The sequence below is a fragment of the Leucopleurus acutus genome, assembly GCF_964270905.1.
Source record: "Leucopleurus acutus genome assembly, chromosome: 19".
Taxonomy (NCBI): Eukaryota; Metazoa; Chordata; class Mammalia; order Artiodactyla; family Delphinidae; genus Leucopleurus; species Leucopleurus acutus.
Genome location: NC_139161.1, coordinates 32,005,995 through 32,029,440, shown reverse-complemented (window position 1 = coordinate 32,029,440; position 23,446 = coordinate 32,005,995). Strand labels below are relative to the sequence as shown.

Below are 23,446 nucleotides of genomic sequence, written 5' to 3'. Positions count from 1 at the left end.
ATTAACGTCTTCACTTCTCCTTTACCTAAGTATTTTGAATTCTCAACTCTTTGTGATTATTTACAAAGACTTATGTCTTCTCTACTAAAATTGCGATGTCGTGAAATTATGGAAATAAACCGTTTGTCAAACTGGTGAGGTATTCCTTGTGGGGATAGGCAGGTAAGCAATCTGGTGAGGGCTGGATCCCAGGCCATCCACACAGCTATCATCTAAGAAACTCTTGGGCTACAAAGTAAATGGAGAAAGCAACCTGGAAAAGACGGCAGGCCTCTTCAGAGATTTATTTATTTATCAGTTAACCAAGGATAAGAGGACCTGTTGTGAAATTTCGTCTTAGGCACCAACAATTCAACTTAAACCTGGACTTAAACTCCAAACAGAAATATTCCTGGAAGAGTTTATGAAAATCCAGTTTTGGCTGGCACTCAGGAGAAAAAAATAAATGAGGGTGGGAGGAGGAGAATTTTCTCTATGGCTTGACTGACCACCAAAACTGCCCAGAGTATTACTCATGCAAATCACTCTTCACTGAGTGAAGACCTAGGGTAATCAAAGGATCAAATGCTCCCATGCAATATGGTAAGCGTATACAAAAGCATCAGTCCTACCAATAGAAACATCTTGTTGCCTTTAACCAAAGAAAACATGAATAGATATAGGGTTCTATTAATGAGGGAGGCACATCTACATTATTTATTTTTTTAAAAAGAAAACATTCCTGATAAATAACACATGTGTTATAAGCAGATTTCAATGCACTCTAGGGAAAGAAAGTTCACCTATATTGGTTCTGAAGTATCAGATCACACAGTGGACCCTCCATATCTGTGGGTCCCACATCTGTGGATTCAACCAACCGCCAATGAAAAATATTCAGGAAAAAAATTTCCAAAAGTTCCAAAAGAGCAAACAAATTTGTCATGAACCAGCAACTATTTACATAGCATTTACATTGTATTAGATATTATTAAATATCTAGAGATGATATAAGATATACAGGAGGATGTGCATAGGTTATATGCAAATAGTACACCATGTTTTATAAGGGACTGGAGCATGGAGGGGCCGGGAGGGTCCTGGAACCAATCCCCTGTGAACACAGAGAGACAACTGTATTTCCAGTACAAACCAGGAGCAGCTGTTTAGAAATAAAGCAATTTGTCTTTGCGGCAGAGATACTCTTTTATGTGCTAAGTGCTCTTAGTAGCCTTTTGATATCATAGCATGATAGAGCCAGAAGTGCCCTTCAGGATCTTCTAGTCCGACCCCTTCAACTAATAGAGGAGAAAGCTAAAAGTGTTCTTTTTTCCAAAAAAAAAAAAGGGGGGGGGGCGAGAAAATCTTTCAGAAGATTCTAGTTGATGTCAAGACACTACGTATCAACCTGCTCAGACACTTCTGCAGAAAGGGACAACTCAACATGCCTTCATCTTTGACTCATAAGAAAGGTGTAAATTCCAACCATGTCGTTGGCGTTCCTGCTGGACTGTGGCTGATTTTGAAGTTAACAGAGTTAAAGCAGCCCATTGTGAAGTGTTTGTTTGGAAGGTTAGACTCTAAACTTACACTCCCTTGTCATGGTTATTTTTTTTTAAAGAAGATGACAGATTGGAGCTGCAGGAGGAGAGAGAATCCACCCATACTGGGAATAAGAGGATGCTCTTTCTGGTTTGTTATTGTTACTGTTGTTTTCCATGTGCTTCTGGGGATATCAGGTCGAGTCTGGGAATGTGGTGGATAGTATGACAACAATTTCCTTCCTGGGATGTCCCTGAATGGCCAGCACAGTCAACATGTACTCAGACAATCTACAGCTGCACTGTTGCTGTTGACAACTTCATTATGCCTGTGCTATTCAGCTGGGTAATTCATTTCCCAAGCATGGCTATATCTCCTGATATGCCGAATGAGTTGAATGTAATTTTGTAAGCTTTTGAAGATGAATGTCTACCCTCGTGCTTAGCTTTGTCCTAATATGGGAAACAATGATAGCCACCATTAGGAAACAGCATTGTAGCATTCTGCTTTTTAGTGCAGGTTGGGTCTCCAAACCACAAAGGCAGGAAACATTAGTGACTGGAATGATACACTAGATGTGGGTCACTTAATATCCTTTGTAATGGCTTTTTTGCCTGCCTCTGCATTTAACCTTCCTATGGCCAGGGCATTCTACAAAATACAGTGGCTTTGCCAAGGATATAAAATTAGCTAATTAACTGTTCCAGGGATGTGGTAGGCTTTGGCAGTCACTTACCAATGCTGTCCTGAAATGGAAGAACTAGATGAGAAATAAGAAATGTGACTGATGTGTAGTATCCAACACCCAAGCTGCAATTTTTCTTTAAACTAGGAACAAACTATAAAATGCGTTCCTCTGAGTTCTCTTTAATTCAGTTGAATTAAACATATATGCATTGAATAACATCAATGATCATCAATGACGATGCACAGGGGCCCCATCCTTGAGCTGAGAGGCAAATCCAATGGTCAGTGAGGTCTGAGTCCTGCCCTCCCAGAGATCTCAATCCAGTAAGGAAAGGAGAGCCCCAAGTAACTCTAACAATGTTAGTCTGTGCTGAGAGCACTAAAGCAGTTACAAATACCACAGTGAAACAAGAGAAAGACACTCCATTTGGGGAACATAAAAGAGAAAGTTAACATGCAGTCTCCAAAGCCTTCTCCCTTCCAATCTGAATTCTTTTGAGAGACGCTGCTCTCCTGAGAATCTTACTTAAGTCAACTTCTTAGCTCTGAGAGTTAGGACTCTTCCTCTTATCTGATTTCTAAGTGCTTTTCAGTTGTCATTGATGATGATCAGTTCCAAGTATCCCAAACAGAAATGGAGAAGTCAACATAAAGATAGGTCTAAGCATCTTTCAGCTTGCCCTTTTTTCTACCACCACACCTGTTTTCTTGACTTTATAAAAGTAAATCCTACTAGGCACACTCTTATTGGCAGCTAGAAAATAGAGATAGATTCTGTGCTAATACTTTTAACTACATATTTTTTATACTAAGATTTTCTTTCAAAAGAAATAAAATAAAAAGGAGGAGGAGGAGAAAGAGAAGCCACAGGAGTAGGAAGAAGTGGAGGAAGAATACACCTAAAATTAAGAAGTCATTTATCCTTCAGCATTCTGGCTCATCAGCTTGACTACTTTGACTTGCATATTGAACCCTTATAAAAGTCCTTATGGACTCCAGTTTCCATGCTTCCTGGTGAAGATTCGTATGATTTGATGGGTAGGTGTATATGTACGTAAGTTTGTTTGTTTGTTTTTTTTTTGCGGTACGCGGGCCTCTCACTGTTGTGGCCTCTCCCGTTGCGGAGCACAGGCTCCGGACGCGCAGGCTCAGCGGCCATGGCCCACGGGGCCAGCCGCTCCGCGGCATGTGGGATCTTCCCGGACCGGGGCACGAACCCGCGTCCCCTGCATCGGCAGGCGGACTCTCAACCACTGCGCCACCAGGGAAGCCCTGTACGTAAGGTTTTGAAACCATGTAGTCTGCCAGTTGCTTTATTGTCCCGATCTAAGCAAACTCTTTCTCTGAATGATAAACACATGAACTATCAAATTCTAGGGCATTAACAATTTCATTTTTAAATTATTTTAGGATTCTACACAACATTCCTAAAGTAAGTAAAGACACAAAAGTCCCTTTGATTTTGAGTTGCAAACAAAAGACCTCCCCAGAGAAATAGCCAAAATGAATGTTGTGAATGGAGTGGAGTCCCAGGGTCTCCGGGAGGGTTCACTGTCCTCCCCTACAGCCTCAGTACAGTTCAAATTTCACTATACAGAGGCATGATCACGATCCATTTAGCAACCCATTTACTGTAAATGCTCTTCTTTATGATAGAATGTAGATGGCCTTGGGGGTGGCTGCGAGGAGAAGTAACCTGTGCTAATTCTCTTAGAGAGATTTAGGTGAATGCTGCCACCTATTGATAGGTGAAGTATATGCCGCAAATTCCTACTCTGACATGGTATTGTGCTAATCAATGTTTATCAGAGCAAATCTCATTACTCAGTTGGCCAAAACATTTTAACAGCCCTAAGTTCATAATTCTTCATGTATTTGTCATTAAAAAATAAGTATGTTATACTAGTTTAAAACAACCCACAAACTGTATTTCTGGAAAGAGGCAAAGGAGTGAGGTAAAAATGCCATGAGTTTTGCAAACAGAGATCTGGGTTTGAGTCCCAGCTCAGCCCCTTAGTGCACATAAACACGTTAACTAATCTCTCTGAACCTTAGTTTCCTCATCAGTAAAAAGCAGATAATCCTCTTTGTGTGAGGATTCAGTGGTACTGCTGCATGACACACAGGAGGTATTTGATAAATGGCAGCATTTATTATTATTTTTTCACTGAGTTATTAAAAGTAACTATTTCTCATGCAATGATTGGTAATATGACAAACCACATCATGTTTCAGACTCTGGTGAACTCTTCTGTGTGGTTCAGTTATCCTTCGGCAATGCTACTTGTCTAGCATAGTATCTTTGACATTCAAAATTAGGACAGTGTGAACATAAATATTAGAACTTTAAGTGTGCCAATTGAGAAAATGAGGATAAATGAGCTTCATTACCAAACGTCTCCGGACTGCCCTAGAGGATATATGGGGCTGAGCAGATAAAGAATTATGATAAAACTTTAGAGCTGCGTATAAATGGGGCTTTGTGACCTGCTGGATAAGGTTGAGACTTAGAGCCAGACCTAGGAGGTTCACATTCCTTCCTCTGCATGGTGTGGGGATCCCGGGCTCACACAGACAATAGGGGATTCATAGCTTGAGAATTCTAATGATGACTGAAAGGAGGGTGGCAGCCAGAACAAGAAGACTTTTCAGAAGCAGGACCCTGATTATCACATCGGTGCTACAGCCCAGCGAGAGGCTGCAGAGAGGCCGAATGAAGCCGTTCTTGGAAAGCTTTCAGTGAAGTGTTTGTAACCTCCTTAAGAGAATCCCATTTCTCAAAAATGCAACTCTGGAAAATCTCACATGATTAGTTCAGATAAACACCCTGTCATCAAATCATACTAGAAGTCATACGGACCATCTCTTTTTGAAGAGTCTTTTTGAATGTCATGAATCTAAGTTTCCAAGACTTAGAGAAAAAAATCCAAAGGAGGGTTTCTCAGGATATTTGAGGACCTTTACTTTTAGTCTGAAAGGTCAACTGGCGCTTAAAACAAAATAATCAAGAAATACCATGCCTATGAACAGTCTGCACCTTTTGAAAAGGTCTGCTTGGGACTGAATAGCCAATGCCCTCCCCCACCCCTTTTTCTTTTTTCTTTGGGGCTTAGAAATTGAGAGGGAGGAGGAGGAAGAGTTTCACATTCATTACTAACAACTTCACACATAATAAGCATGTTCAGATACACCCTGGGGTGTTAGTTTTCTTTTCCTATTTTTTTGTCTCCTTTTTAGCAGCTTTCGATAAGTAGCACATTTTAATTTTGAAAAAAGAATCAGAGCCGTTACTGAGCAGCCTCGCCCTAAGGAAGGTCAGGAGATTAGGGAGCGGAAGTAGGCTGGCCAAACTCTTTACCGACCACAGTAAGGGACTGCCGCTTTCTTCCCATAACTTAATTTTGGGACTCTGATGAAAAGGCACCCCCTTAAAAAAATCTTCGCTGAATAAAAGGGGTGAAAAATTGTTAGAAAATGGTCAGCAGAAAGTGATCAATTTAAATGTGTCTTACAAACAAACCACATGGAACTAACCGCAGGGCAGACATGCGTTTGCAATGGACATTCTCAGAATATGGGCATGCTCTTGCAGGAGATAGTGGACATTAGTAGCTTCTGATGCTGGTGGATTTTGGCCTAATTTCACAAGTGTTCTGAAATTCTAACTGTTGCACTTCACAAATCAGAGAACAGTCCAATACTAAAAGGAATCTTTGAATTTAACTGCCCCAACTCCCAGTTTTCAAGTGGGAAAACTGAGACTTCATGATAGAAAGTACTCGCCCAAGGTCACACAGCTGGTGAGGAGAGCTCAAGGACTCAAGCTCAAAGTCCCCATCCCAAACCAGGGTTCTTTCCACTGAGCTAAACAACTCCAAGATGGGAAACTGCAAACCCTCACAATTAATCGGGAAATCTTTCAAGGGAAATTCTACACCCTTCCCCTTGCAAATGGCCCTGTGTGTTGCCAGAGGTAGTTCATCTGCCACATCCTCTACTGACTTCTGTAGTTGCTGCTGAATGGCTTCTTCAAAGCAGTCTAGGCACATTCACCTGGCTCCAAGGACTCGGTCTCCTGCTCTCTCCTCTGTCTTCACAAGGTGCTCACAGCACTACATGAATGCCTAAATTATCTCTATGTTTGTGTACAGGGATCGATATCACCGTCATCTGCCATCATGCAAGTTAAAACCCAGCTTCTTTCTCCATTTCACTTCCTCTGCCTGACCTGCTGACCAATCCTTTACGTTCTACCTCCAAAGAGTGTCCCATGTTCATTTCCTAATCTACACACTCACAGTCCCTCACCATCAATGTCCTCCTACTTCCGGGTTCTTCCCACTTCAGTTCATGGTCCATGATGGCTAGACGTAGAGGGGTCTTTAATCAGCTGCACTGACATTCTCCTGCTCAAATCTCTGTCACCTATATGATAAAGCCCAAACTCTTTAATGCAGTGTTTGAGTGCTCTCCATTCTAGCCCCTGTCTACTTTTGGAACCTAAATTCCATTAGGTCCTCCCATCACCATTTACTCCAGCCCAACAGGACTACTTGTCAATCGCCAAATATTCTACGAATTCTGTGCATTGTCTCCATTCCCTTCTCTTCTTTTCCACCTCCAGAGGTCTTCACTCCTCCAGATTCAGTTTAAATGCAACCTTCTCTGTAAATCTTTCCTAAGCATCTCGGAAGGAAGTGGTAATTCTTTTGTGCTCCCTTAGCACATTGCTCATGCTTTTTTATGACACATTTACTTCTGCCCTGTATTATAATAAGTTTCACCTCTCTCACTAAATAGGTCTCTTTTATCTTTCAAAAGATGTCTCATTCAACTTTGTACCCCTCCTCACCATACTGTTTTATCCAATGCTCTGCATGTAATAAGTGCTTTTCTTTCTTAATATTTATTGAGCATTTACTATCTGCAAGACACTAGGCCAGGCGGTGTAAAGGCTGGAGGAAGAAAATTTGAAAAATAAGTAAAATGCAATCCCTGTCTTCAAAGGAACTTTAATCAGTGAGACATGTTCACGAATAACCTAAGCAAGTGAACTAACCATGGGGGTGGAGCTGGGTGGAGGGGAAGTGCTGAGCACGGAACAAACATTCTCAATGTTCCAAATGAGAACACTGATATTATGATGTGGAGGGTGGGGCGATGGGGGAGGGGCAGAGGGAAAGAAAGGGCAAGGCTGCTTTTAAACGCCATCTCTGAGCTGTGGTCATTATTCGAGTCCTGTCTAGGTCTGGCTGATCCAACCCATCCTTCCCCCAATACCAGAGTAATCTTCCTAAAGCAAGACTCTGATCATTTAATTCCCTGTTCAGATGTTTGTTGTTGAATGAATCAGCATCAAATAATTGCAGGCTTATGTTAAGTGTTATGGAGAATACCAGTTTGTAGAAATGAGACAAACTCCAGGAAACAGCTGGAAAACAAAAAGCAAGAACATGCTGTGAAAGTGCTGGGGGGTATGGGACAAAGTAAATGTGTGATCGGTATGGGCTGAGATTAATCGAGAAGGAATAATCAGAGGAGACAAGCATTCAGTGATGGCCACTTGGCAAGAAAAATTAGATGTACTAAGTGAACTTTAGGGTTCCTTTCAATTCTCAGACCCCTGTTATTCTTTGAGATGGTTTATTCATCATTCAGTAAATTCATGCTAAGCCCTTCAACAAAACACTCACTCAATATTTTTTGAGCACCTTCTATGTGCCAGGAACTGTGCTAGACACTGGAGATAGAGCAGTGAATAAAAGACTTTGCACTTAAACTCTTACAGTAAAATGGGGATGATTGATGTTAAACAAGTAAGTGCAAGAAAATGTGATGGATATAATGATGGGAGGGTATAAGGTCTTAGAGGACCACAGAGTGGGGACCCTAATAGCCCAGGGACTAGAAAAATATCCCAGAGAGATGATGTTTGAGTCAAGACTCTAAGACCGTACATGCGTTAGCCAGACAAAAGGGACTGAGCATTCAGACAGGAGAAAATCATATGCAGAATTCTGGAGTTAAAAGACAGTATGGCATGTCCAAGGAACTGAAAGACATTCAAAAAGGCTACAGCATGGAAGGCAAGTAGGAAGGTGGTAAGAAATTAGGCTAGAGGGATAGGCAGAGCCAGATTATGGAGAATTTTGCTAAAGTATGTTTGGGAGTTTATACTTATTGGCAGGCTTTTCATAACATTAAAGTATTTGGCACAGTGTATCTAGCCTACTAAGTAATAATAAATGTCTGTTGAGGGGTGGATTAATAAATGAACGGATGAATGAATGGATCTCCTTTGCAATAGACACGGGCTCATGAAATGACTCAGTCTTGAGCATTTGCTCCAGAAAGCAATGCCACTATTACAGGCGGCATCATCCCCTTAGGTTTGCATAGCCGATTAAACTAATGACCCCTGTGAGGCAGCCCCTAACCTTAGTAGAATTACTCAGAGTCACCTGGCTTACCCCAGCAGATGGAATTTAAGTCAATCTGCATTAAAGTCAAAGCTTTCCTAGAGATAAGGGTAAAGTTTTACCTGGCAATCATTTAGGCTTAAACTGTGAAAGGGTAGCCTGACTCTTTCTTAATCCTTGATGAAAAAATAGCCTTCTCAACCTCAAGGGCATGCATATTCCCAAATTAGATTATTTCTAGCAATGCTTCCATGGACGAATAAATTCAATGAGAGAAAGAGAGAAAAAATGTGCCAGAGAGAGAATTTCCCTTTCGAATGAGAAAAGAAAAAGTAAAACAATTGTGGAAAACTTAACGGAACTCCTCCTTTGGGCACCCAGGTTTTATGTCACTGAACCTTACCTCGGATCCCAGCTCTAGAAGAGCCACTTGTTAGGGATGGGTAAGATGCTGTCTCTAGAAAGACGGAGATTTTCAGGAATACAAGACACCATTCCTGGGATCCTAATGAATTACCAGGCCAAATATTAACACTCCACCCTCTGGTTTATAACCAAGAGATTTTCTCCTGATTTGCTACAGGGTCACATTCAACATAGGGGAGTTGATTCAGCTCCGGGTGTAAATCACAGACCAGCATCAGTGCCTAGTAAAAGGGTCCAAAATTATTTCTGAAGGCATCACAGAAGCTAAGCTTTCATTTGGCAGAAAGAGAATCTGAATAGAGCTTTAGAAAAGATTCTCAGTGCTGTTGCTAGGGACGTGTGTGTATCTATGTGTGCATGTGTGTGCGTGCATGTGTGGTATTCCTATATGCCCTAAATTTAATAAGCAGCTGTGAAGGTCATTTGCCATTTTATTTCAGAGAGAACCATGAAAAGTGCCTACATAAGTGGCTTTCTAGGAAATCCATGTGAAAGGAGCCAGGTGCATCCAGATGAGGCTGGAATGGAAGCACTGGAATCTTTTTTCCTAAGACTGAGCCTTTTGGTGTCCTAAGTCCCAAGTCTGCTGACTACTTTCTCAGAACCTGCTCAGGCAAAAACTCTAGCATTGGCTGAGCCGCCCCGACTGGATTGGGAGCTTTCTAAAGATGCCCCTAGCTCCTGCTGGGAGCTTGTAAAGGATTGCACATGTGCCACAAGGTGAGAGGATGTGGCTGCCACCTGTGTGCTTCTGGTCCCAAGCAGCTGTGGGAGTAAGGGAGTGCCTGGCCCCAGGAGAGCTGTGGACCATTTGCAGTTACAGGTTGCTGGATGGGCTCCTGGATGCCAGACGATACTTCTTCCCCGGCAGTTAACATAGTGCAAAGCTAACTGGCTGCCTCATTGCCCCTTTGCTCACCCTTGAGTAACAACCCATTTCGATTCAGTCGTGTTTGCCGTGTAGCTTGTCGTCCAGGCCAGCCTTTCCTGATGGGCCTCACAGTTAGCATAGGCTAAAGACGCAAGGAAGTCATGGCATCATTTTACTACATGCACAAGGGCTTGAGAAATCAAGCCTTCCCAGGGCTGCAGTCCCGAGCACACCTAGACTCTGAGCCAGGCTGCTTCCTTCCCCTATTGTCTCCCCGTGCATCATTTGCTCTTTTGTTTTGCATTAAGAGTAGCTTAGTGATCATGGACTTCAGCTCTTGCCTGCAGTGATCCTCCTCGCATTTTATTCTTTACACAGAATAGGAAGGAGATTTGCTTGCTTTGCGCAGAGGCTGAGCCACAGGAGAAAGCAAAGCCAATGTGATTTATTGAATGAAAGCACTGGACAATTACCAACAACTTGTTCCTCTGCTGCCTCAGACAACCTAAACTGGTAAGTCCAATTTATTGTTGTCTTTCTTCGTGTGAATGTGGGGCTTTCTTAGTTACCGATTCTTTTTTAAATGTGTATGTGTTGCTGCTGTTTAAATGATTTTAAAAATCTGCATCTTCCAAAGTTAGCTGCAGGCAGTCCATGAAGAATGCACACAAGACATACTGAGTGGTTCTGCAATAGCACATACACGTTTATGTGGATAGGTGAGGATGGGGGTAGAGAAGCCCCATTTCTGATAATTGGTCATTTTGTTTGCAGCAAGCTTAAGGACATTTTGTGCTTGCATAACTGATTAGCATTAGCTATGAAAAACACATTACGCTTTTGTTGTGTAAGATCATTTTCCACTCGGGTTCCTGAGTGCCTACCAAATACTTGTTGGATCAGGTAAAGATGGACCCCATCACGCTGATAATCCCGAACACAAGTCCAGGCATGTTGCGGTCTTTCATCCAGTCTGCAGGGTGGACACCCAGAAAGGAATGCCAGCATTCCGTCCATCCTGGGTGGACATGCTCATAAACAACATCATGATAGTGATGCCGAGGGTACCTGCCAAGGGGACACAACAGACACGCGTGCAAACCCTTGCTTGATCCACTGCCACTTTGACCCCCATGTTTCTTAAGTCCTTTACTCCATGAAGATATATGGTTGGGAGGATGCCCTAGGTTTGCAAGTGGGATATTTTGAGTTCCCTGTTACCCATGCTGGTTGTTGGCCCAGCCAAGGCTGCTGGAAATACCATTGATAATCAAGGCTAAGTTTGCTTCTATGCTGGGCCCCCCAAAATCCCTGTACTCTCATTTAATTTTCTCATTTCCTAAATAAGATGTAAGCCAGTTTCTGCAGAGGGGGAAAGTGAACGGAGGAAGCTGCTGCTTTTCCTACCACCACCACCATGTCTCCTTAGTCTTTTGTTTGCCTGGCTACTGCAAGACTTTATGGCAGCATCAATCCATCTCTGGTGGGCTCAGGGTCCACATAAATGTTATATAGAATTTAATGTCTTTGGTGCACTCTATCTGCAGTATATCATTGGCGATTCAGATGAAGTTGTGGCCTTGGGTGCTGACAAGGATGGATGATGTTGGAACAGTGAGCAGCATGCTTCTTTAAATAAAAACCAAAGTTAAGAAATCTGAGAGATGGGTGGCGTTTTGCCTAGTAGAAAGTATCCCCAGGCCACTCAATCACAAGAGCAGGGTCATTCTCCCACATGATCTGGCTGTTTCACAAATGATGGCATCCTAACAGAAAGGAGACAGCATTGCTTCGTGGTTAGAGATGTCAGGAAAGCAAGTCCCTTTTGCTGGTTCTGAGACTGTGTGTCTTTGAGAAATTCACTTACTCTCCCTGAATCTCCATTCCTCCACTCCTTCCATTCCTGATTTCAAAGAAGATATGCTAAGCTCGACTAATGTATCCATGAGATACTACTTAAATCTTTCTTGTTAAAGGATGTAATAGGTAATTAAGATCATTGTTCATACACTTTAATCCAGAGATCATGCATCAGAAACCCACAAATGAGATTTTATGTGGGGATGAGGAGATGCCTGCCCCTTCCCCCATCTAATGGATATGGAGTAGTCTGAAGGGACCATGATTACCCTTAGGGAATTAGAAGGGGAGAATAGAGATGAAAAATGTCCTTTTTTAAAAAACTTAAAATTCTGGGCTTCCCTGGTGGCACAGTGGTTGAGAGTCCGCCTGCCAATGCAGGGGACACGGGTTCATGCCCCGGTATGGGAGGATCCCACATGCCGTGGAGTGGCTGGGCCCGTGAGCCATGGCCGCTGAGCCTGTGCATCCGGAGCCTGTGCTCCGCAACGGGAGAGGCCACAGCGGTGAGAGGCCCGCGTACAGCAAAAAAAAAAAAAAAACAATTAAAATAAATAGGTCATGTAAATAATTTTTTTTATTATTGGTCAATAATAACTGATTTTCTATACCTAGGAAGACAAGATACTGAAGGTCTTAAATGTTTGAAATAAACAAACGTGGAAATATTTGGGCGGAGTTAACTCAGGGATGAGAGAAACCTATGTATTGAATTTATGACAACTTTCAGATGTTCAAATTACCCCCATGTACATGGAATTAGCAGCTGTAAATGTACTGTGATTTCATTCTAGAAGGCTCATTTACAAAAAAATCACACACAAAAAAAGTTCCATCTCTAGGATTGAGGTACCTGAAATTCTTTTATCAGGAATTCAGTTAAGTATTGCTGTCTTTTATTAAATACAGATATTTCTTAGGAGGAGTAATAAATTAAGCCACCAATACTTTATCATAAATGAATGTATTAAATGTTTTCTACCTCAGGGGAAACCCAAAGAATGCTGCATTAATATTATATTAATTATCCTGCTTTCTTTTGATTTCATACATGTCTCCAAGAACGTCCCTCATAATTATTATTTCACTCTTGATCAGAAAACTAAGTAGTTTTTAGGACAAGCCAAGTCCTTTTTGTGTGGAATGCTTGGCTTAGACAATATCATCTAGATTCCTTCTAGGCCCTTGAGAGTCACACTGTGGAAAGCTGAACTTACCATCTTTCTCCTTTAAATCCACTCTTCTTCCTGTGTTCTTTTGTTTTGTTTTTTAAATTATTGGTGGAACCATTATTTGGTTAGTTAGCCAAGCAAAGCTCATAGAAGTTACCTTCATATTTCCTGATTCCTTTAGCCCTTCCACCCAATCACTAACAAGGCTTGGTCCATTTTACTTTCTTCATCTTTTTAATCTGTCCAGCCCGCTCCATCCCTATTGTCACATACTGTAGTTGAAGCCACCAGCTCTCACAGGGACTTCTTCAAGACCTTCAGACTTGGTTGTCACTTGTCACTGGTCCCACCACAACCCTCTCCCTTTCAAATCGCCCTCTGGATGCCTCCAGAGTAATTCTATAAAAATGCAAATATCAGATTTTTCTTAAAGTTCTCTAGTGATTCCCTGTCGTGAACAGGTTGAAATCTACGCTTCTTAGAATGGTACGCGAAGTCCTTGATAGCCTGGCCCTGCTACCTTTCGAGACTCTTTTCCGAAGTTCCTGGCATGGTGGATGAAGTGTACCAGTGAACGTGTCAGAGCCCAGAAGAATACCATTAGGGCTCCTGTGGACATTGACTTACCAGCAGCACCATGACAGTCCACATTTCCATGTCCCAACCTGAGCTGTTCTACCTAGAATGACTTCTTATTTCCTTCCTAAATTCCTGCTCGGGTACCACCTTCTCTAATCCATTTCCCCACACCCCGTTCTCCCGTGACCACCTCCTGTTACCCACGAAGTTAATCAATTATCCCTTTTGCTACTTCTTTGCTTTAGGCATTTGAGAGCAGTGTCTAGAGGTTAATTTATCAGATATAGACCCATATTACCTGGGCTTGAATCCCAGATCTGCACCTTAGAAGTGTCCCAGTTTCTTCCTGCGTAAAGTGGGGATGATAATAGTCCCTACTTCACAGGGCTCTTAAGGGATTCTGTGACCTGATATATATAAAGGCATTATTTTGAATAGTGCCTGGCTCACAGAAGGTGTCATAGAAGTAAAAGATATTATTATTCCATAATTTCACATATCACACTATTTCATAGCCACAGACACTTGCATAACTGCCCTCCTTTTTAGCCTATGAGCCCCTTGGGGTACAGGTAGGGTAATCGGCTTGTTTTAATTTGCCTAGGATTTTCCCAGTTTTAGAACTGTAAGTCCTGCAACCAGGGAAACCCCTCAGTCCCAGGCAAACCAGGAGAGCTGGTCACCCTATGAGGACCCTATCTTATTCACCTTTGAATCACCAGGGTCCATCACAGGACACATAGGTTACAGAGTAGGCTATCCATAAGGGTTTACTGAACTACAGAACCAATATTAATTGCCTTTTCACTTTCTACCTCATAAAGATGCTGTTAAACTTCAAAAATCAGTCTTCTTCTTGCTGTGAAGTCACAGCTGACTTTTCAAAACTTGTCACTGAATAACTGAATATATTATTTTTTTTAAATGCACAGGAACTAGAAAGGATGATTCCACCCTGATATATATCATCAGTGTAATAGAATTGGCCACCCTTTAGCAATCGAAGACATAACTGTCGTGTTAACAGCAGGGGAGAATGGGGGTGTCATACTTTCTTTTCTATCTAGTGACAGGCAGGTTGAAGTCTGAAGGTCCCTAGTTCACATCACAGCCTGAAGAGTAACCTTGTCCCAGTCAGAAATGCTCCCTTCACTAAATGTATCTGTCTACACAGTTGTCAAGAATGGCTAGAGCTCCTGTTTCTAATATGCTTTGTCTTACAACCGCTCCTCACCCAAACTGGCTCAGATCATTTTTCACAGTACAAATACAGTAAGAAAGCCCCACAACCAAGATCCTGTGAGACAGGGACTCTGGACATGCCGGAACTCATAATGAGGGCAAGATCTCGTCTTCAGAATCATGGTCTAGGAAGAAGCTGACAGGCAGCCAGACCAAGATCCCTCAGGCAGAATAACAGCAGAGTTGCTAAGAGCACGAGCTTTGGAGTCAAGAGTTCAAATGCTACCTCCTCCATTTACTGACCGTAGAATCTTGTACAAATTAATCACCTCTCTGGGCCTCAGTTTCCTTGTTTGTAAAATGAGGATGTAATAACAGTACTAACTTTCTCATAGGATTGTTATTACATTTTGTCTTAGCCTGAGGCAGAGTCAATTGCAAATATTCTATTAGGTATTGGGAGATATAACCTCAGGGCATCAAGAGTGAAGGAAAAAAGGGAAATGAGTCAAGGAAGGAGGGAAAACAAATACAGATGGCTTGTAACTGAACTAGCCAAGGCATCATAAGAAAACACATATGGCTGTTTGTTTGCCTGCGACTGCTTCCAAGAAGCCTTCAAAACAGTCCACAGGGAAGGAATGGAGAGGAAATTATCTGCTGGCTACTTCCAGTCTCCTGTCTCTCATTGGTCCAGTTTTTTCCATTTCCAGATAGTATTACCCAGTCCTTCCAGGTAGACATGAGTGAAGCTGAAGCCTCCCTCCATGGGTCTGGTTGGGTCAGAGCTGTTGCAGCTCTGTCACAGCAAGCATGATGGACCCACCCTTCACTTGAGACAGCTGGTGGCATTTAGAGACAGGGTGATGGCAACAGCCAAAGCTCTCTATTTGAGCAAGTGGCCAAAGCCCAGGGAACAGGTAGTTTTGAAATAAATCTGAAGAGACTCCACTCTCCACAGGTTATTCTCGCCATTTTGTACCTGGATTGATCAGGCTGTCACTCTTTCCTTACAGCTTGGCTCCAGGTATATTCACAGGTCCTCCAAAAGTGTAACTGAGATCAGGCCATAATATGTCAAAGAGCAGAAGTCTTTAATTTTCATGAAGTTCAATTTATCAATTTATTTTACGGTTTGTGCTTTTTGTGCCTCCTCTAAGAAATCATTGTCTTATTCAAGTTCTCAAAGACTTTCTTCTATGTTTTCTTCTAAAAGTTTTACAGTTTTAGCTTTTGTAGTTAGTTCTATGATCTACTTCATTTTAAGTTAATTTTTACATATGATATGAAGTAGGAGTTGAGGTTCTTTTTTTTTTCTGGCATATGTATATCCCATTGTTCCAGCACTATTTGTTGAAAAAATTCTTTTTCTCTATTGAATTACCTTGACACTTCTGTCAAAAATCAATTGATAATATATGTGCAGGCTATTTCTGGGCTCTCTACTCTGTTTCATTCACCTATATGTCTATCCTTATGCCACTGTCTTTATCTATATAGCTAGCCTTACACCAGTACCATGTCTTGATTATCGTAGCTTTATAAGTCTTGAAATCAGGTCATGTAAGCAACTTTGTTCTTTTTCAAAGTTGTTTTGACTATTTTAGATTCTTTCCATTTTCATACAGCTTGTCAATTTCTAGAAAGAAAGAGAGAAAGGAGGGAGGGAGGAAGGAAGGAAGAAAGGAATGGGAGGGAGGGAGGGAGGAAGGGGGAGGAAGGGAAGGAGAAAGAGAGAAAGAGAAATAGAGAAAGGGAGAAAAAGAAAGAGAGAAAGAAAGAGAAAGAAAAAAAGAAAGAAAGGCTGCTAGAATTTAGATTGAGACTGAATTCAATCTATAGCTCAATTTGGAAGAATTGGCACCTAAACAATACTAATTCTTCTGATCTGATCATGAAGAAGGTATATCTCTATTTATTTAGGTCTTCTTTAATTCACTCATTAATGTCATGTAGTTTTCAATGTATAGGTCTTGCATATATTTTGCTGCATTTAATTCTATGTAGATTTTTGAGGATTTATTAGATTATTCTACAAAACTTTCATGTCATCTGCAAATGAAGACTGTCTTGCTTCTTTCTTTCCAATCTATATGACTTTATCTTTCTTGTCTTACTTCACTGGCAAGAACACCTAGAACACTAGAAAAGGTAGGAGTGGACATTCTTGCATTGTTTCTGATCCTAGGAGGAAGCACTTGGTCTTTAATCATTAAATATAATGTTGGCTATAGGTTTTTGCAGATTCTCTTTGTCAGGTTGAAGAAGTTCCCTTATATTCCTGAAACTTTTTAAATCATAAACGGATGTTGAATATTGTCAAATGCTGCTTTATCTGCATTTATTAAGAGGACCACATGGTTTTTTCCCCTTTATTCTGTTAATGTAATAAATTATGCTTGAATGCTACACTAACTTGCTTTCCTGCAATAAACCTTGCTTGATCATGATGTATTATCCTTTTTGTATATTGCTGAAGTTTATATGCTAACATTTTGTTGACATTTTTTGCCTCTATGTTCATGAGACACATCAGGCAATAGCTTTCTTTTCTTGTAATGCCTTTTTTTCTGGTTTTGGTATCAGGGCTTCAAAAATGAACCCAACTTTTAAAGAGGTTTATGTAGGATTGGTATAATTTCTTTCCTAAAGTTTTGACAGACCATAACACTTAACATGACTTTTATTAAAGATTTGGGGATAAAAAAATTATTAGGATGCAAAAAAAAAAATCATAAAACTAGAAATTAGCTTTCCCATAGAGAATCTCTGCCTGGTTAACTATCTCCTAAAGTCTAGTCCTGTATCCATGTTGCAGAGACCAGCACACCTTCAATCTGTGTCCCCTTCTCTTTGTAACTCAGGTCTCCTAATCATCTTTCATGGAAGAAGAATATATATATTTTCTTTCTTTAGAGCAAATCCCGAGTCTTATTAAAGTTTTATTGTTACTAAAATAATACCTTAAAATTGATTAATAGTGGTACACCCATACAATGGAATACTATTCAGCAATAAAAAGTGAAGCACTACTAATAGACATTACAATATGGATGACTCTCAAAATAATAAAGCTGAGTTAAAGAAGCCAGGTAAAAATATAGATGGCCAACAGGCACATGAAGAGATGCTCAGCATCGCTAATTATTAGAGAAATGCAAATCTAAACTACAGTAAAGTATCACCTCACAGCAGTCAGAATGGCCATCATCAAAAAGTCTACAAATAATAAATGCTGGATAGGGTGTGGAGAAAAAGGAACCCTCCTACACTGTTGGTGGGAATGTAAACTGGTGCAAACACTATGGAGAACAGTATGGAGGTTCCTTAAAAAACTAAAACTAGAGTTCACATACAATCCCACTCCTGGGCATATATCCAGAGAAAACCATAATCCAAAAAGATATATGCACCCCAATGTTCACAGCAGCATTATTTACAATAGTCAAGACATGGAAGCAACCTAAATGCCCATCAAAAGATGAATGGATAAAGATGTGATTTATATATATATTTATACACACATACACACACACACACACACACACACACACAGTGGAATATTACTCAACCATAAAAAAGAGTAAAATAATGCCATTTGCAGCAACATGGATGGACACAGACATTATCATATTAAGTGAAGTAAGTCAGAGAAAGACAAATATCATATGATATCCTTATGGGGAATATTAAATAATCCTACAAATGAACTTATTTACAAAACAGAAATAGACTCACATAGAAAACAAACTTATGGTTACCAAAGGGAAAAGGAGGGGGAGGGATAAGTTAGGAGTTTGGGATTAACACATACACACTACTGTACAGTAAGTCCCCTACATGCGAACCTTCAAGTTGCAAATTTTCAAAGATGCAAGCGTGCATTAGTATGTCCAACCACGTAAGTTAGTTCATGTGTCTGGCGTACGTTGTCATGTTCATGCACCCTCTACAAGTGGTTGTGCTTTTGTGTACTTTCCTGTACAGTACTGTATAGAGTACAGTAGTACAGTACCTTTATTTCAAGCTAGATCTGCAAGAGGACGATTTCATTGAACTCTTTGCTGTGCAACACAAGGAGCTTACTAATGAAGACCTGATGGATTTGGAGGCCCAGAGAAAGGACAAAGAGAGACAAGAGGAAGAAGAAATAACTGAAGAACCAAAGAGATTCACAATGCAGGAAATGGCAAGGGGATTTTCTTTATTTAAGAAGGCACTGTTAGTTTTTGAGGCACAGGACCCAAACGTAGAGTGGTACACAAAGGTTGCAGCAGCCGGTCAGAATGCAATCCAGTGCTACCATATTATCTATGATGAGAAAAAAAGAACTACTACCCAGACATCACTGGATCGTTTTTTCAAGAGGGTGGATAGAATTGAATCCAGCAAGGAACCAGAAGCTATGCCATCACCGTCAGGTGTGAGTGAAACTGCAGCTTACCCTCCATTCCCTATTGCTGACGATCCTTCAGCTCTACCACCTCCCACCTCCTCTCCCTCCTCCAGTCAGCAACTCTTCTTGCCTCTTCACTCGATGCAGCCACTGTATGCCAGCTGTTGTACTGTACTACTGTACCTTTCAAGGTACTGTACTGTAAGATTAAAAATGTTTTGTTTTTTGTGTTTGTTTTTTATGTATTATTTGTGTGAAAAGTATTATAAACCTGCTACAGTACAGTATTATATGGCCGATTGTGTTAGTTGGGTACCTAGGCTAACTTTGTTGGACTTACAAACAAATTGGACTTATGAACACGCCCTTGGAATGGAACTTGTTCGTATGTAGGGGACTTACTTGTATATAAAATAGATAAACAACAAGAACCTACTGTATAGCACAGGGAACTATATTCAATAACTTGTAATAACCTGTAACAGAAAAAAATCTGAAAAAGAATATACATATTCTTATATATAACTGAATCACTTTGCTGTGCACCTGAAACTAACACAACATTGTAAATCAACTATACTTCAATTTAAAAAAATTAAAATTAAAAAGAAAGAAATGCTACCATTAAAAAAAAAAAAATTGGGGGAAGGCGGAAGATGGCGGAAGAGTAAGACGCGGAGATCACCTTCCTCCCCACAGATACACCAGAAATACATATACACGTGGAACAACTCCTACAGAACACCTACTGAAGGCTGGCAGAAGACCTCAGACCTCCCAAAAGGCAAGAAACTCCCCCACGTACATGGGTAGGGCAAAAGAAAAAACAGAGACAAAAGAATAGGGACGGCACCTGCACCAGTGGGAGGGAGCTGTGAAGGAGGAAAAGTTTCCACACACTAGGAAGCCCCTTCGCGGGCGGAGACTGCGGGAGGCGGAGGGGGGAGCTTCGAAGCTGCGGAGGAGAGCGCAGCAACGGGTGCGGAGGGCAAAGCGGGGAGATTCCCGCACAGAGGATCGGTGCCGACCGGCACTCACCAGCCCGAGAGGCTTGTCTGCTCACCCGCCGGGGCGGGCGGGGCTGCGAGCTGAGGCCGGAGCGCAGGGAGAGGACTGGGGTTGGCGGCTTGAACATAGCCTGAAGGGGTTAGTGCACCACAGCTAGCCGGGAGGGAGTCCGGGGAAAAGCCTGCACCTGCCGAAGAGGCAGGAGACTTTTCCTTCCCTCTTTGTTTCCTGGGGCGTGAGGAGAGGGGTTTAAGAACGCTGCTTAAAGGAACTCCAGAGACGGGCGCGAGCCGCGGCTAAAAGCGCGAACCCCAGAGATGGGCGCGAGTCGCAGCTGAAAGCGCGGACCCCAGAGACGGGCGCGAGCCGCGGCTGAAAGCGCGGAATCCAGAGACGGGCGCGAGCCGCGGCTAAAAGCGCGGACCCCAGAGGCGGGAGGGAGACGTTAAGGCTGCTGCTGCCGCCACCGAGGGGCCTGTGTGCGAGCACAGGTCACTCACCACACCCCTCTTCCGCGGAGCCTGTGCAGCCCGCCACTGCCAGGTTCCCGGGATCCAGGGACAACTTCCCCGGGACAGCGCACAGCGCGCCTCAGGCTGGTGCAAAGTCACGCCGGCCTTTGCCACCGCAGGCCCGCCCCGCACTCTGTGCCCCTCCGTCCCCGCCGGCCTGAGTGCGCCAGAGCCCCCGATCAGCGGCTCTTTTAACCCCATCCTGTCTGAGCAAAAAACAGACGCCCTCCAGCGATCTACACGCAGTGGCAGGGCCAAATCCAAAGCTGAGCCCTGGGAGCTGTGAGAACAAAGAAGAGAAAGGGAAATCTCTCCCAGCAGCCTCAGAAGCAGCGGATTAAAGCTCCACAATCAACTTGATGTACCCTGCATCTGTGGAATACCTGAATAGACAACCGATCATCCCAAATTAAGGAAGTGGACTTTAGGAGCAAGATCTATGATTTTTTCCCCTTTCCTCTTTTTGTGAATGTGTATGTGTATGCTTCCGTGTGAGATCTTGTCTGTATAGTCTTGCTTCCACCATTTGTCCTAGGGTTCTATCCGTCCATGTTTTTTTTTAATTTTTTTCTTAATAATTAATTTTAATAACAATATTATACTTTACCTTCGTTCTTTCTTTCTTTCTTTCCGTCCTTCCTTCCCTCCTTTAGACAACGAATCATCCCAAATTGAGGAGGTGGTCTCTGACAGCAAGATTTAGGATTTTTCCCCATTTAGCTCTTTTAGTGAGGGTGTATGTGTATGCTTCTGTGTAAGATTTTGTCTGTATAGCTTTGCTGCCAACATTTGTCCTAAGGTTCTTTCCGTCCCCCTTTATTTTTTTTCTAAATAAGAATTTTTTAATTCAATAACTTTATTATACTTTATTTTATTTTTACTGTATCTTCTTTCTTTCTGTCTTTTTTCCTTCTTTCCCTCCTTCCTTCCTTCCTCCCTCCCTCCCTCCCTCCTTTCTTTCCTTCTTGCCTTCTTTCCTTCTTTGCTTCTTTCTTTCTTTCTTCCTTCCTTCCTACCCTCCTTTCCTTCTTTCTTTCCTCATACTTCTACTAATTCCCTCTACTTTTTCTCCCTTTTATCCTGAGCCGTGTGGATGAAAAGCTTTTGGTGCTCCAGCCAGGAGGCAGGGCCCTGCCTCTGAGGTAGGAGAGCCAACTTCAGGACACTGATCAACAAGAGACCTCCCAGCTCCACATAATATCAAACGGCGAAAATCTCCCAGAGACCTCCATCTTAACCAGCACCCAGCTTCACTCAACGACCAGCAAGCCACAGTGCTGGAAAACCTATGCCAAACAACTAGCAAAACAGGAACACAACCTCACCCATTAGCAGAGAGGCTGCCTAAAATCATAATAAGGCCACAGACACCCCCAAACACACCACCAGACGTGAACCTGCCCACTAGAGAGACAAGATCCAGCCTCATCCACCACAACACAGGCACTAGTCCCCTCCACCAGGAAGCCTACACAACCCACTGAACCAACCTTAGCCACTGGAGACAGACATCAAAAACAGGAGGAACTACGAACCTGCAGCCTGCAAAAAGGAGACCCCAAACACAGTAAGATAAGCAAAATGAGAAGACAGAAAAACACACAGCAGATAAAGGAGCAAGATAAAAATGCACCAGACCTAACAAATGAAGAGGAAATAGGCAGTCTACCTGAAAGAGAATTCAGAATAATGATAGTAAGGTTGATCCGAAATCTTGGAGATAGAATGGACAATAGATTGGACAAAATGCAAGAATCAGTTAACAAGGACCTAGAAGAACTAAAGATGAAACAAGCAACGATGAACAACACAATAAATGAAATTAAAAGTACTCTAGATGGGATCAATAGCAGAATAACTGAGGCAGAAGAACGGATAAGTGACCTGGAAGATAAAATAGTGGAAATAACTACTGCAGAGCAGAATAAAGAAAAAAGAATGAAAAGAACTGAGGACAGTCTCAGAGACCTCTGGGACAACATTAAACGCACCAACATTCGAATTATAGGGGTTCCAGAAGAAGAAGAGAAAAAGAAAGGGACTGAGAAAATATTTGAAGAGATTATAGTTGAAAACTTCCCTAACATGGGAAAGGAAATAGTTAATCAAGTCCAGGAAGCACAGAGAGTCCCATACAAGATAAATACAAGGAGAAATACGCCAAGACACATATTAATCAAACTGTCAAAAATTAAATACAAAGAAAGCATATTAAAAGCAGCAAGGGAAAAACAACAAATAACACATAAGGGAATCCCCATAAGGTTAACAGCTGATCTCTCAGCAGAAACCCTACAAGCCAGAAGGGAGTGGCAGGACATACTGAAAGTGATGAAGGAGAAAAACATGCAGCCAAGACTACTCTACCCAGCAAGGATCTCATTCAGATTTGATGGAGAAATTAAATCCTTTACAGACAAGCAAAAGCTGAGAGAGTTCAGCACCACCAAACCAGCTTTACAACAAATGCTAAAGGATCTTTTTTAGGCAAGAAACACAAGAGAAGGAAAAGACCTATAATAACGAACCCAAAACAATTTAGAAAGTGGGAATAGGAACATACATATAGATAATTACCTTAAATGTAAATGGACTAAATGCTCCCACCAAAAGACACAGATTAGCTGAATGGATACAAAAACAAGACCCTTATATATGCTGTCTACAAGAGACCCACTTCAGACCTAGAGACACATACAGACTGAAAGTAAGGGGATGGAAAAAGATATTCCATGCAAATGGAAACCAAAAGAAAGCTGGAGTAGCAATTCTCATATCAGACAAAATAGACTTTAAAATAAGGACTATTAAAA

The 23,446-nt window shown here is 41.9% G+C and overlaps 1 protein-coding gene across 1 annotated transcript in view; it reads left to right on the top strand.

Moving 5' to 3' along the window:
- ANKFN1 (ankyrin repeat and fibronectin type III domain containing 1) overlaps positions 1 to 23,446 on the top strand; it is a gene marked incomplete at its 3' end in the record, with an annotated part of 433,720 nt that overhangs the window by 260,601 nt on the left and 149,673 nt on the right. The window contains exon 3 of the mRNA XM_082859995.1: positions 10,303 to 10,437. The remainder of the gene's footprint in view (positions 1 to 10,302; positions 10,438 to 23,446) is intronic.